This window comes from Camelus dromedarius, chromosome 14 (assembly GCF_036321535.1).
Source record: "Camelus dromedarius isolate mCamDro1 chromosome 14, mCamDro1.pat, whole genome shotgun sequence".
NCBI lineage: Eukaryota > Metazoa > Chordata > Mammalia > Artiodactyla > Camelidae > Camelus > Camelus dromedarius.
Genome location: NC_087449.1, coordinates 46,078,538 through 46,095,554, shown reverse-complemented (window position 1 = coordinate 46,095,554; position 17,017 = coordinate 46,078,538). Strand labels below are relative to the sequence as shown.

Genomic DNA, 17,017 nt, shown 5'->3' with positions numbered 1-17,017 from the left:
AACTAATCTTACCACCCCAACTGGCGTTAAAATGTTGATATAAATCTTCCTGTATTTTTTTCTATGCTTAAAACAAGACAGTAATAATCATACTATGTATGCTTTTTCAAACTCAAAATGGATTAAAGACTTAGATGTAAGACCTGAAATCATAAAACTCCTTGAAAACAAAGGCAGTCAGCTATTTGATATCGGTTTTAGCATAAAATCAATATTGATTTTTTTGGATCTCTTCAGGCAAGGGGAAAAAAAGCAAAATTAAACAAATGGGACCGCATCAAACTAAAAAGCTTTTGCAGAGCAAAGGAAACCATCAACCAAAATGAAAAGGCAGCCTACTGAATGGGAGAAGATATTTGCAAATGATACATCTGATAAGGGGTTAACATCCAAAATATACAAACAACTCATATAACTCAACATCAAAAAAACAACCCAATTAAAAAATGTGCAGAGGGCCTGAATACACATTTTTTCGAAAAAAGACATACAGATGGATAACAGACATATGAAAAGATGCTAAACATCACTAATCATCAGGGAAATGCAAATCAAACCACAATGAGATAGCCATTCTGACAGTTGTGAGGTGGTTATCTTCAAAAAGACAACAAATAGCAGGTGTTGGTAGGATGTGGAAAAAAAAGAATCCTTGTATACTGTTGATGAGATCAAATTGGTGCAGCCACTATGAAAAACAGTATGGAGGCTCCTCAAAAAGTTGAAAATAGAACTGCCAATATGATCCAGCAATTTCGCTTCTGGGTATTTACCCAAAGAAAATTAAAGGAGATAGACAAGGATTTCAAAATTGTAGAACAGATAAACAAGATTATACCGTATAGCACAGGGAAATATATACAAGATCTTACGGTAGCTCACAGAGAAAAAAATGTGACAATGAATAGATATATGTTCATGTATAACTGAAAAATTGTGCTCTACATTGGAATTTGACACAACATTGTAAAATGATTATAAATCAGTAAAAAAATGTTAAAAAAAAAACCCCACTAATTTGGAAAGATATAGGCACACCAATGTTCACTGCAGCATTATTTATAATAGCCAAGATGTAAAAGCAACCTAAGTATCCACTGATAGATGAATGAATGAAGAAGTGGTGTACATATATATACAATGGAATACTACTCAGCCATTAAAAATGAGATTTGCAATTTGCAATAATGTGGATGGACTTGGAGGATGTTATGCTAAGTGAAATAAGTCAGACAGAGAAGGTAAATACTGTGTGATCTCATTTATATGTGAAGTCTAAAAAACAAAACAAATAGAACAAAATGAAAATGGACTTATAGATACAAAGAACAAACAGATGGGTGCCAGAGGGGAGGCAATGAAATAGGTGAAGGAGGGGTGGGGATGAAATAGGTGAAGGAGATCAAGAGGTACAAACCTCCAGTTATAAAATAAACAAGCCACAGGAATACAATATACACCATAAGAAATATCAATGATACTATAATAACTTTGTATGGGGACAGATGGTTACTCGACTTAACTGTGGTGAACATTTCACAAAGTATGCAAATATCAAATCATTATGTAACACACTTGAAACTAACATAATGTTGTATGTCAACAATACTTTAAAAAAAAAGAAACCAAAGTTAATTTATGCCCCTCTGCAGTAAATTCCTGCCTCCATCCCCAGGGTCAGAGAATCACTGATTTGTTTCTTCACCATTAGTTAGTGTGGGCTTTCTTGTATTTCATATAAAAAGAATCAGATGCAAACTTTTTTTGTTTCTGGATACGTTTACTCAACATAACATTTTTAAGGTTCATCCATGATACTGTGGGTATCAGTAGTTCACTCCTTTTTATTACTGAGTAATATCATTATAGAGCTATACCAACATTTATTTACCCATTCATCTACTGATGGAGATTGAAGTTGTTTTCAGTTCTTAGATCTTATAAATAAAGCTGTAATAAATGTTAGAATAAAAATGTTTATGCAAAGATTCATTTTAGTCTAGCTTGAGTAAATACTTAGAAATATTTATGGCTTGTTACATTAAGTGTATGTTTAACTTTGTAAGAAATGGTGAACTACTGTCCAAAATGGCTATACCAGCAAGTTATGAGAGTTCCAGTTGTCCCATAATTTCACCAATACTCAGTATTCTTGGTCTTTTCAATTTTTTTGTCATTCTAATGTAATCTCACTCTGATTTAATTTGCATTTTCCTGATGACTAATGAGGCTGAACACCTCACCTGTTTTTTGGCCAGTCATATATTTTCTTTGAAGTTTATTCAAATTTCTATTTTAAACAACTTTATTAAGGTATAACTGACATACAATAAATTGAACATATTTAAAGTGTACAATTTGATAAATTTTGACATATGTGTACACCTGTGAAACCATGACCACAACCAAAATAATGAACATATCCATCACATCCAAAGATTTCTCATGCTCCTTTCCAATCCCTTCTCCTCCCCACCCCCATCCCCAAGCAACCTGCTCTGTTTCCTGTCACTATAGATTAGTTTGCATTTTCTAGAATTTTATGTAAGTGGAATCACATAGTATGCACTTTTTTTTGGTATGGCTTCTTTCATTTAGCAAAATTATTTAGCTATTCATTTATGTGCTGTGTGTACCAATAGTTCTTTCCTTAAGATTGCTGAGTAGCATTCTTTTGTATGAATATACCACAATTTGTTTATTCATTCACCAAATGGACATTTGAGTTTATTCCAGTTTTGGGCTATAAAAACTGAGCTGCTATAAATATTCCTCTACAAGTCCTTGTATGAAATATCCTTTCATTTCTCTTGGTTAAATATCTACGACTAGAATGTTTAGTCATATGAAAGATACACCTTTAACTTTTCAAAAAACTGCCAATTTTCCAAAGTTGTTGTGCTATTATATAGCCGCACCATGAGTGTGAGCATTCCAGTTGTTCTATAACTTTGCCAGAATTTGTTGTGGGAAGTCTTTTTTAATTTGCATTTTTTATGTACTTACTGGAAACTTCCGTAACTTATTTGGTAGACTATATGTTGAAATCCTTTACTTCATTATTAGTTTTCTAATTGAATTACAAAAGCTCTTTATATATTCTAGAAACAAGTCCTTTGTTAGATATTTAATTTGCAAATAAGTTTTCCCAGTCTGTAGCCTGCCTTTTCATTTTTTTAATGGTGTCTTTTAAACTGTAAAAGTTTGTAATTTTGATGAGTTCCAAGTTACCAATTTTTTCTTTTATGGTCATGATTTTTGTGACATTTATTTATTGACAAGATCATAAAAATGTTCTCCTGTGTTTTCTTCTACAAGGTTTATAGTTTTAGCTCTTAAATTCAGGTCTACAATCCATCTTCAGCTAATTTTTCTGTATTGTGTGAGGTAAAGATCAAGGTTCATGTTTTCCCATATCACTATCCAATTGTTCCAGCACCATTTATTGAAAAGATTATCCTTTCCCTCATTGAATTGCCTTGACACATCAATTAACCATATTTGTGTTTGTCTTTCTCTGGACTCTATTCTGTTTCACTGATTTAGTCTATCCTTACACCAATACCACTGCTTTGATTACTGCAGCTTTAAAATAAGTCTTAAAGTTAGATAGTTTAAAGTCTTACAACTTGTTACTCATTTTCAAAATCATTTTGATAATTTTATGTCCCAATCCATGAACATGGCTGTATTAGTTTCCTAGGGCTGCCTAGAAATTTTCCACCAATTTGGTGGATATAAGCAACAAAAATCTATTCTCTCACAGTTCCAGAGGCCAGAAGTGACAAAATCAAGGCACTGGTAGAGCCATATTTTCTCTGAAGTCTTTTGGAGAGAATCTGTGTTTCTTCCAGCTCCCAAAGATCTCAGCATTCTTTGGCTCATGACAACATAACTCCAATCTCTCTATCTTCACATGGCCTTTTTCCTTATGACTCTGTGGCTCCAATTCTCCCTCTCCTTCCTCTTGTAAAAAGAACAATCACTGGACTTAGGGCCTGCCCTAAATACAGGATGATTTCATCTCAAGATCCTTAACTAAATACATCTGCAAGGATCCTATTCCCAAGAAAGGTCATACATACTGAGGTTCCAGGTGGACTTGATTTGGGGAGGGGGGCACACACTATTCAGCCCATTACAATGGTTTTCTCCATTTATTTAGTTAGTTTATCTCTCAGCAATGTTTGTTTTATAGTCTTCAGTATATAGCTCTTGCACATATTTTGTTAAATTTATCCATAAATATTTTGTGGTTTTGGACTTTGTAATACATTTTTTAAAGCTTTAATCCCCAATTATTCATTGCGAATATATAAACACAACTGATTTTGGTAAATCTGACCCTATATCCTGCAATCTTGCTAAATTCACTTAATAGCTCCAGTAGCTTTCATATACATTTCTTGGAATTTTCTAAATACATGATTATATCTATGAATAAAGGCAGATTTGATTATTTCCAATCTGTATTACTTTAACTTCTTTTTCTTGCACTATCACAACAGCTAGAACCTCCAGTACAATGTTGAATAGAAGTGATTAGAGCCACTATTCGTTAATTTTTATCTCATTTTCTTTCAAATCTTTGAACATAGATTCCTTTAAGTTTTTAAGCATACTTTAAACAGCTACATTGAAGTCTTCGCTAAATCTAATAGCTGATCCACTCAGAATTCATTTCTATTGATTATTTTTTTCCCATGTGAGCATGGGTCACACTTCCCTGATGCTTTTTTGCATGTCTCGTAACATGTGGTTGAAAATTGGAAATTTTAGATAATCTGTTGCAGCAACTCTGGGTTCTGTTGTATTTTTCTGATGGGCTAGTGATTATTTTTAGTAACTGTCCTGTACTTAAACTGCAGAATTCAACTCCCCCACAGTATGCTGTCATTGATGTCTCTGCCCAGTTTTTAAATTCTTGTTTTTATTTTAGCCTGGCTTCCTAGGTATCACCCCTGTATCTGTATAGTTTAGCAATAAGTCAATGATTTGGGCAGAGGTCACTGAAACACCTCAAGTCCATCTTTCTATGTGCTGCTTGGGGAATGCATTCAAATTTGCAACCAATTTCCAAATCTCCATTTTTACTTTTTACCATTCTTTACCATTTTTACCACTTACTATTCTTTTGGGTCTCTGTCACACATGCAGATAGTTTCTGAGTCAGCCAGGGATATGTTGAGGGCTTATCTTAGACAATCTACGGCTCTCTTATTTTCAGGATCTTCCCATTAAGCTTCTCGTAGGTCCATCACTCTCACCAACAGGCATTACAACCTCAGGCTAGCAAACTGTGGATTCAATACTTCATTCCCAACCAAGTCTGCCACTTTTAGTTGACAAAGCTGTGAGTTTTCACCTTCTGACCCAAATTAAGTCCACCCCATTTGGAAAGAAAGTTGATCGTTTTCCTGTTCAGCCACACATTGGTAAAACTACATTTCTTGTCACCTGAGCTGGGATGATGAAGGTGGGGGACAGATGGGAGAAGTCCCAAGAAGACTACAGACTCCCACTGTACTTGCTCAAAGCATTACCAGCTTTCCAAGAAGAAACATTTCTCAATTTGTTTCTGCCTCTATTATACTTTTACTGGCCTGAAATATTTGTTTTTAACAATGTTGTCCAGTTTTATACTTGTTTTTTTACAACAAGAAAATTACAGACTGCCTCACGCTGCTGTAAGTGAAAGGTCTCTTGTTTTTCTCTTCCCATTTTAAAAACTGTTTACTTTTGTCTCTTGAAATTCCTTAACTGTTCACTTACTAAAACCATTTTCCTTTCATTTCCTTTAGTTCTCTGAACATACTTTGAAATCTTTGGCTACTAATTCCAACATCTGAGTCAACTTTCAGTCAGTGTCTACTGACTGCTTTTTCCCCTGAATATGGGTCACCCTTTCCTATTCCTTTGCATGTCTAATAATTCTTGTTTGAATACTGTGCACTCTATCTAATACATATAGTGACTCTGGATTTTATTATGCTTCCCTTGGGATTGTTTGGGGTATTTTTCCTAGTAGGCAAATAACTTGTCTGGATTTAAACTGTAGACTTCGCTTCCCCTGCAGTGTGCAGCAACTGGTATCTCTTTGTAATTCTTGCGTCTGCTTTTCTAGCCTGGTCCCCTGTAGGTTTTCTTGTGAACCTGGTGATTGGCCAAGAATTTGGCCATAGATTATACTCATATTCAGGGCCTATTCTGGCTGCACTTTCTATACTTCTCGAGATTTTGCCCTAATTTTTCATTCTTAGACACTGTCCTCTGACACCTCAAATAAATAAGACCAGATTTCTGCTACCTGAGTTATACATGGCTGGGCAATGAACTCAGGTAAAAAAAGCAGCAAACACAGAGCTCATCTGGTTTAGGTCTATCTTTCAAAGACAGACTCTGCCTCTCTGATCTCTGCACGCTTTTTCACCAGGCCCTCGGAGTCTCCCCATGTAGGTGTAGTTTAGAGATTCAGCCAGGAATTTTAGTGGAGTTTATAGTCAGGTTATGGGTTTTACCCTCTTCTGTGTGTGTGTGTGTGTTTTGTTTGTTTGTTTGTTTTTACTTTCAAGGGCCCCTTCCCTTAAATTTCCAAGTAATTTTTCTATCCTGAACTGTTCTTTGCCACCAAAAGAAAGCAAGGTTGAGGTTTTCCACTACCACTTTCCTCTGCTGTGGGTGTTGATGAATGCCCTCAGGCACAATTATTTAAAAGCTGCAATCTCACAATTCTCATCATTTCCAGTTACTGTTTTTCAAGAGTAAACTCTCCTCTAGCTTCTGTCTGTTTTTAGATACTTTCCAGTTTCTTTAAATGTATTTTTTACATATTTTATAATTATCAACTGTGGAAAAGTTCAAGAGACCGCTTTACTCTGCCATCATTACTGGAAATTCCCCCTGTGGGATGGATTTTCAAACATTAAGGATCTAATACCTGTGAAGCTGAAATGCATCTGGGGCTTGGGGAAAAGACTCTTAAGATGACACCCAAGTTTCTAGTTTAAGTGAAAGACTAAATTACAGTGTTGTCAAAAACTAAGAGAGACTACAAAGCAGCAGTTTTAAGAATGTAACACTCAAGTTATATTTCAGACATACTGAATCTGAAGTGCCTCTAGGAAATTCAAACAGAGACTTAGACTTGGAATCAAGTCCCTAAAGGGAGAAGCTGAACCCATGGAATTAAATAAGTTTGCCCAAGAAGAGCATGTTAGTAAAGGAAACAGAGGTTCAAAAATTGAATACTTGGGAATATCAATGTTTAAGATGCAAGCAGATGAAATGACCCACAGAACTGACTCAGAAGGAATGGTCAGAGAAAAGGAAAAGAAGCAGGAAAATGTGTTATAACAAGAAAGAAAGAATAATTGTGAAATAATACAGAGAGGTTCAACTAGATAAGGACTCAAAAGAATACACTGCGCTTGGCAATTGTGAGGTTACTGGTGACCCTGACAAGAGTAACTTGGAAATCAAGTTCCACAGGACTGTGGATTGAATATAAGTGAATGAAGAAGAGAAAACAAGTGTAGATTACTCTTGAAAATTTTGGATGACAAGGATGAAAGTAATGGAAGAGTTAATGAAGATACAAGAGGACAAGATCAAGAACCTATTTGGAAGGACTGAATTTGAACAATAAGTACCATGTTCTCAAAGAGCTAATACAATGAATATCACAGAAGGGTTCCTAGAAGGAATAAAGCTTGGGATAAGTCTTGAAGAATAAATAGTAGTTAGGCAGGTGAATGACAAAAGGTTAAAAAAACAAACAAACAAAAAAAGACAAAAAACATGGCAAGCTTCTTCTTCTAGTCAAGATGGAGTTAACAGACACCAGATTTATTCTCCCATCTGAAACAATTTTAAAAACAGATAAGATATATGAAACAATGACACTCAAGACACTGAACATCAAGCAATGGAAAAAAGCAGTTCCTAAGAAATGAAAAACAAACAAGATGAGCCCTATGATTGCCTCAGCTTATTGTCTGAAGAAAGTTTCTAGGCCACAACACAGCATAGCACAAGAGTAAATCCAAGCAGAAACTGGCAGTTTCCGTGAGCTGAAGAGATGTAGCTGGAAGTCTAGGAGAGGAGAGACTGCACAGAGACAGAACTCTGAAGACCTGCAGAGGCTCCCCCTAAAGTATTCAGCTGAGTACTGATCACCTCACACGTGTGTGGAAACTACCCAAGGACACAGAAAGAACTACCCAAAAGGATTACAAACAGTACCTAGAGTTCACATGGGCTGGGAATAGTTCTTATTCCAAAAAACAGACAGAAAACTTCATAATTCACAGGGCATCAGTTTAAGAACTAATAAAAATCTTGCCTCGGTAGTGTGGAAAAATTAACTCTAGGCTAAATACAGCTCTGGGCCCACACAAAGCTTAAAAGTAGACTCAAAAGGGTCAAACTGATTTCAAATAATTTAACCACACCCCAGAACAAACCTCAAGAATATCTATAGTGATACAAAAATATACAGCACCCAACTAGGGAAAAATTTACGTCTGGGACCCTATCAAAAATTATCAGGTATGCAAAGAAGCAGGAAAATAAATCGTATAATGAAAAATAAAAATTCTTAAATAAAACAGACTCGGAAATAACAGAGCCGACAGACTGGTAGACAAGGATATTAAAATAATTATTATGATTGTATTCCATATGTTTAAGAAGCTATAGGAAAGACTGCATATATTAAGTAGAGACATGGAAGATATATCTTTAAAAGACCCAAATAAAGCTTCTGGAGATGAAAAACACACTGTAGAGATTTAATGGCAGAGAAGACAATGCAGAAAAAAGATGACTAAACTTGAAGACATAGCAATAGAAACTATTCAAAACAAAACACACAGAGAAAAAAGACTGAAAAGAACAGAGCATCAGCAAACTGTAGATCAAATTCAAGGGGCCAAATATGCTTCTAAATGGAGTTCTCAAAGGAAGATGGCACAGAAAAAATATTTGAAGAAATAATGATCAATAATTTCCAAATTTGATGAAAGCTATAAACTGACATTTGAACCCAGATTTGAGTTCAACAAGCTCTATCTAAATATAAAAAACATAAAGAAAAGTACAACAATCAAATAACTTAAAATAACAGTAACAATCAAATTCTTAAAACAGTGATAAAGAAAAAACTCTTAGCAGCCAGAGAAAAAGACACATTGTATACAGAGGAACAAAAATAAAAATTACAGCAGATTTCTTAACAGAAACAATACAATCTAGAAAACATTGCTACAGTATCTTTAAAGTACTGAAAGCAAAAAACAAAAACAAACAAGAAAACCCACAAAAAAAAAAAAACCCTGCCAACCTAGATTTACTTAAATAGTGAAAATACCTTTCAAAGATGAAAGTGAAATACTGAAGTTTCAGACATACAAAAGTTGAAAGAATTCATCACCACAAACCTACACTACTAGAAATAATAAAGGAAGTCCTTTAAGACAAAGGCAGATGATACCAGACAGAAACCTGGATCTACACAAAGTAATAAAGAGCACTGGAAATAGTAACAAGCTGGCTACACATTTTTCTCATTTTTTAATCTTTTTAAAAGATAACTGACTATTTAAAGCAAAAATGGTGACAATACACTGTGGAGTTTATAACATATATAGAGGTAAAATGCATGAATAGAGGTAAAATTCCCGAAGGCCAGGAAGAGAAAATGGAAGCATACTGTCATAAGGTCCTTACGCTGCACATGAACTAGTAAAATATCAGTAGAAGGTAGTTCTTGATAAGCTAAAGACGTATAATGTAAACTCCACAGCAACCAGTGAAGCTCATAACAAAGAATTATAACTATGTATTAACTTTTTAAATTACTGCTGTAAAAAATTACGACACACTTATTAGCAGCTTAAACCACACAAATCTATTATCTGTTCTGCAAGAGAGAAACCCAACACAGATCTCATCAGGCTAAACAAGTGGTTGACATGGATGTGCTCCTTTTTGGAGACTTCAGGAGAGAAGCCATTTCCTAGCCTTCTCCAGTTTCTAGAGGCCATACACTCTTCCTTTACTCATGGTCACCTTCCTCCATCTTCAAAGCAAGCAGCGATACAACTGTCCTTCCACAGTTACATCTTGCTTTTTTACTTTTAAGGATGCATATAACTAAAACTGGCCTACCTGGAAAATGCAGAATAATCTCCCTATTTTAAAGTCAGCTGTTTAAAAACCTTAATTTCATCTGCAACCCTAATACCTCTTCGCCATGTAATGTAACATATTCACAGGCTCCTGAGATTAAGACATTGACAGCTTTTGAGGTGGCAGGAGAATTTTTCTGCCTATCACAACTAAAATAAATCAATGAAAGGAGTAAAATGGAATTTTTTAAAATCCAAAGAAAAGCATAAAAATAGGGATAAATGAAAAAAGCATACATGGGACAAACAGAAAATTAATAAAGTTGGTAGATTCGAATCCAATCACATCAATAATCATATTAGATGGTCTAAACACTCCAAGTAATTGGCAGAGATTGTCAGACTAGATAAAAAGCAACACCCAGCTATATGAAGCCTAAAAGAAAGCCACTTTAAACATAAAGACACAAACAGGTTAAAGTAGAAGGGTGGGAAAAGCTATATGATGCTAAAACTAACCGAAGAAAACCTGAGTGGCAATATTTATATCAGACAAAACAAATTTCAGAGCAAAAAATATTACCTGAGATAAAGAGGGTAAATTTTATCATGCTATAGGGATCAGTTCATCAAGAAGATACAACAATCCTAAACATTTACACATCAAATAATAAAGTTTCAAAGTACATGATGCAAAAGCTAATTTAATAGTAAGAAGAAACAGATATACCTACAAATACAATGTAATGTTTCATCATCTCTCTATGAGAGATCATGGTCTCATCTTCATCAGTTATATAACTGACAGAACTTAATAGAAAATAAGGATATAGAAGATCTGAACAATACTAACCAATCTGACCTAACTGACATTTATGTAACACTTGCCCAACAATGACAGCAGGACACATATTCTTTCTGAGTGCACTTGGAACATTTACCAGGATAGACTGTATTCTCAGCCATGAAAACAAATGTCAATAAATTTAAAAGGATTCAAGACATACAATGTTCACTGTCTACAATGGCATTAAGTTATCAGTCAATAATACAATAATACCTGGAAAATTCCCCCCAAGTGTTTGGAAACTACATGACATACTTCTAAATAACCCCAAAATCCAAGGAGTAGTCAAAAGGGAAATTTAAAAGTATTTTGATCTGAATGAAACTATAAACATGAAATACCAAAATCTGTAGGATGTGTCTAAAGCTGTACTTAGAGGGAGATTTATATCACTAAACATCCATGTTGGAAAAAAAGGAAGTCTCTAATCAATGACCTCAGATTACACCTGTGAAACTAGAAGAGCAAATGAAATCCAAATTAAACAGAATAAATGAAATAATAAAAATTTGAACAGAAATCAATAAACTAGATAAGCAATAGAGAAAAAGGAATGAAAACCAAAGACTATCTTTGAGAAAATCTATTAAGTCTGATCAGGAAGAGGGAGAAGGAAAGAAGGAAGAGAGAAGGAGGGAGCAAGAAAGAGAAAACACAAACTACCAATGTCAGGAATAAGAAAGTAATATCACTACAGGTTCTATAGAAATTAAAGGGCAATAAGGGAATTTTATGAACAACTTTATGCCAATAAATTTGACTACTGGGATAAAATTCACTAATTCCTTGAAAAACACAATCTGCCAAAGCTCATGCAAGAAGAACTATCATAAATAAATAGCTATATATCTATTATACAAATTGAAGTTGTAGTTTAAAGTTTTCCTACAAAGAACTCTAGGCCCAAATGACTTCACTGGGAAATTATATTGAAAATTTAAGGAATAAACAGTACCAATTCTATACAAACTCTCCAGAAAATTAAAGGAGATTGAAAATTTCTCAACTCATTCTTAAGGCCAGCATTACTTTTATTTTAAAACCAGACAAAGATACTACAGGAAAATAAAACTACAGGCTAATATACTTCATGAACACATATGCAAAAATTCATAGAATTTTAATCAAATATAACAATATATAAAAAAGATAACATATCATGACTAAGTGGGGTTTATCCTAGAAATGCAAGATTAGTTTAACATTAAAAATCAATCAAGCTATTTACCATATTAACACACTAAAAAACAAAAAACCATATGATCATCTCAATAGATATAGAAAGAGCATTTGACAAAAATACAACATTTATTCCTGATACAAATTCATGTCAAACTAGAAATAGAAAGGAACTTCCTTCACCTATAAATGACATCTTTAAAAAATCTAAAGCTAACATCACACTTAATGGTGAAAAACTGAATGACTTCCCCTAAGATAAAGAACATGACAATGATACATACTTTAATCACTTCTACTCAACATTGTATTAGAAGTTCTATCTGGCAAAATAAGGCAAGAAAAAGAAATAAGGCATCCATATTGGAAAAGAAGTAAAATGGTCTTCATTCACAGGCAATGTGATTACAGAAAGAAAATCCTGTGGCATCTACCAAAAAATATACCAGAATAAATAAGTGAGTTTAACAAGGTTTCAGGACACAAGATCAACATACAAAAAGCAACTGTATTTCTATACACTAGCAACAAAGAAAAACTGAATTTTTTAAAATACCAATTATAATAGTATTAAAAATATGAAATACTTAGGGGTAATTCTGACATAAGATGTACAAGATCTGTACTCTGAAAACTACAACACATTTCACTGCTGAGAGAAGTTAAAGATGACAAACAAATGGAAAGATAAACTGTGTTCATGGATCAGCAGACAGTAGGCTATTATAATTGGGCAATGAATTCTCCCCAGATTGATCTATGGCCTTAACATAACCCCAATCAAAATCCCAAAGGCTTTTTAAAAAGAAATTGACAAGATGATTCTAAAATTTATACAGAAATATAAAGGACTTAGAAGAACCAAAACAATTTTGACAACAAAGAACAAAGTTGTAAGATTCACATTACCTGATTTAAAGATTTATTACAAAGTTATAGCAAGACAATGTGATGTTGATGTCAATATAGACAAATAAATCAGTAGAACCAAATAGTATCCAGAAATAGATTCATAAACATATGGTTAACTGATTTTCAATTAGGTGAAAAGCAATTCAGTGGAGAAAGAATGGAAAAAAATATGGTGGTAGAACAACTGGATATTCATATGCCAAAAAACAAAACCCTTCCATCCATAGCTCTCATCATGTACCCCCCAGAAAATTCTAGACTTATATTTAAAACCTAAAACTATAAAACTTTTAGAAGAAAGCTTAGGAGAAATCTTTCTTAGATACAACATGAAAAGCATAATCCATTAAAAAAAAAACTGATATACTGGACATCAACAAAATTAGTATCTGTTCTTCAAAAGACACTGCTAAGAGAATGAAAAGCAAGCCACAGGCTGAGAGAATATCTGCAAATCACATATCTGATAAATGACTTACACACAGTGAATATATATATGAATGAAAACAATCCAATTTTTTTAAATGGGAGAAAATACGAACACTTTACCAGAAACATATGGAGAGCAATTAAGTACAGTACATGAGAAGATGTTCAACATCATTAGTAATTAGGGAAATGCAAATCAAAACCATAATGACATACTATTACATACCTATTACAATGTCTAAAATGAAAAAGACTCACCATACCAAAGTGTTGGTGAGAATGTAGAGAAACTGGAAGTCTCATACATTATTAATGGGAATATAAAATGGTACAACTGTTTAGAAAACAGTTCAGCAGTTTCTTAAAATATTAAATATAGACCTATGATATGACCTAGCTATTCCACTCCCAGGTATTCGCCCAAGAGAAATTTAAACATATGTCCATACTAAGACTACACAGACGTTCCTAGCAGCTTTATCTATAGCCAAAATCTGGAAACAACCCAACTGCCCAACAACAGGTGAATGGATAAACTAATTATGACATGTCCATACCATGGAATACTACTCAGCAATTAAAAGCAACCAACTACTGAAAGATACTACAACAAGGATGAACATCGTAATGCTGAGTGAAAGAAGTCAGACGCAAAAGACTACATGTTGCATTGTTGCATTTATATGAAAAGTCCAGAAAAGGTAAATTTATACAGACAGCAGATTAGTGGATCCCTGGGGTTAGGAGTGAAAGAGGGTATAGTACAAAGGAACTTTTGGGCAAATAAGCACAAGGGAAGTTTTGGGGGTTGTAGAAATGTCAACTGACTGTTGCGATGATGATATATGCCCTATACATTCACACTTAAAAGGAATGAGCTTCATGGTGTGTAAATTATACCTCAATAAAGTTTTTTTTTTTAAATAAAGAGTACGTAATGTATGATTCTGTTTATTTAAAAATTCTAGAAAATCTATAATAATCTAAGGCAGATCAGTGGTTGCCTGATAAGGGAGGGAGAGGGAAAGACAGATTACAAAGTGACAGGAGGAAACTTTGGGGGTAATAGATATGTTCATCATCTTTTTTGTGGTGATGGTTTTATGGGTATATACATATGTCAAAAATCATCAAATTGTATACTTTAACATGTACAGTTTATGATATGTCAATTATGTCAATAAAGCTGTTTTTTAAAAAGTACGGTGTTCACAGAAAGGCAAATATTCCATTCAGTGTGGCTGGAGTGGAAAGTAGAAGAGCCATTCATGCAACCAAAAATGTTTTGATGGCTGCACAATTTCACTTTCCCCCTTATTAGATAGGCTGCTTCCACTTTTTTATTAAATAAATATCATCTCACCATTGTGTGTGAAGCTTGCTCTTTATTCAGGAATTACTGCTTTAGAACAGAATCCCAGAAGTAGAAGCACAGAAATATTTTTAAGTAAGGCAAGCAGATTTTTATTTTCAAAGAAACGGTTTATTATTATGTATTATTATGATGATGATGATTTTTTTTAAAGAAATAGGAAAAGGAGATATGGAGCAAATTATTTTACTTCAGAAACTATGAAGTAATAATGAAAAATTTTAGGGGATGATACATAGTCAGAGGGACTTGGGTGGAATTTCCTTGGGCAATTTTTTCTGGCACTTGACAGAAATCATAAAACTAACTCAATTCTGAACAAACCATAAGTCACATAACCATGCCCCAATTGCATACACCTGTTTCTTTTTCAAAGAAGCTTTATTCAAAATGATGAAAGGTTTCTATTCACATTCTTTTTCTCCATCTCACCATTTCTCTCTCCCTCCCACTCCCTCTTCCTCCTCCTTCCTTCCTCCTCACATCCACTCTGGAGCTACTCTCTCCAAATATGGCAAGCCAGCCCCAGTGATTAATACCATAATTCAAGATGACAAAAGGTATCCTTCATCATGAGCTATTCTGTTTTGAGTAGAAGCCTACAGGGCACACACAGGATATTCACACTTACCCAGGTAGTATTTATCACAGTTTAGGTAGGAACCCTCCTTAGTAGCACACGTGATACCCTGGTGTCTACTTAATATTAAAGAACAATTCACAAAAATTCAGCTTTCAACACATTTTGTTTTTTGATTAAAATAAAACAAAAACTACCATTGGCACTAACAAAAATCCTACCAGAGGAAAGACAGTATCTTCCTGCAGTACCAAAGCCAGTGGGGTTGAATGGCACATCCCAACCCAATTCTCAGCAACAAAACTGAGGCTGGAACAGGGTTTATCTTGTAGTAGTTAGTTATAAAATTAAGTCTTAAGAAGAAAAAGACTTCTTAAAAAACCAGTTCCACCCATGAAAAAGGGGGTTGGGGTGGCAGGAGTGTTAACTAAGATATGGCTGGTTTTGAGACTTTTTCCCCATGGCTTAAGTTCTTCGAATTAGCAAGGATCTGTTGATGGATCCACACCAAAACCCTCTTCACCTCTTGTTTCTAAAGTTAATTTACCAAGTAGTCAACAAACACATTTTCAAATTCATTTCACACAGTAAAAGTCAGATAATCAAATAAAAGAACCAGAATATTGAGATCAGAGAAGTTACAAGCAGTTATGGTGAAAAAAAAAATAAGGAAAAAGCATTATGGTTTAGGCACTAATATTTTTGAAAAAGGAAAAGTACAACAGTAGGGATTTTTGCATACCCACACACAACAAAGAAACAGGCAGCCCAATTTTTCTCAGTGCAGTAATCCACTCATGTAAGATTCTAATGGTGGGGGCTTGGAGGGGAGAGAGTGAGGGGGGTTTGAGGGAGCACTTAATGAATATATGCAGACAGACACTCCTGGAAGGGCCTAGGTCACTGAGGGGTGAGAAAGCCACACAAACTGTCCAGGCCAGAGGGCTGTAATGGGGCCTGGGGCTAAAAAATTTGGGGTGCCTGCTGCTCAGATAACTGAGATTGAGAATCTGAAGAAAACTAGGTCCTTGAGAGAGTCCAAATTTATCAGGAAATAATAGCCATAAGAATAAATGAACCCGTGGCAAATATTTCACAAGCCTAAAAGATTAAAGAAAAGATTTAAAAACAAAAATCAAAAGAAAGCAACCAAGCAAAAAACCCTGAAAAACAACCAAAACTAAACAAAAATATGAATGAAGGGGAGAAGAACTGCTCAGGTTTCTGTCCTTGGTTATGCAAGGCTCTTCCCTGCCATTGCCCACACCCCACGCCTCTATCTTCTGATAAGAGGTAAGCTCCAGCCTTAAGTAAAGTCCCCGTAAGAATTTTCCTTGGTGATAAAAGCAGCAGAGAGGTGTCCAAGGACTTGGCTGGTTTATCCTTCTCAGTCATTTGTTCCATAGAAATCCACTGGCTTGTAGGGGTTAAAATGCTAGAATACTGACTGGAAACAGGGAGATGCTGCTGGTAGAGAAAGGAGCATCTCAACCTTCCTAAAGTCAAACCTTACATGTGGGGATACCTAATTGGACCTTCATTCCCTGGACTCAAAGAGAACACTCCTTCTT

The 17,017-nt window shown here is 34.6% G+C and overlaps 1 protein-coding gene across 3 annotated transcripts in view; it reads right to left on the bottom strand.

The window, feature by feature from the left end:
- Nucleotides 1-17,017, bottom strand: part of KIAA0319L (KIAA0319 like) — a 90,742-nt gene that overhangs the window by 38,389 nt on the left and 35,336 nt on the right. The window lies entirely within an intron of this gene.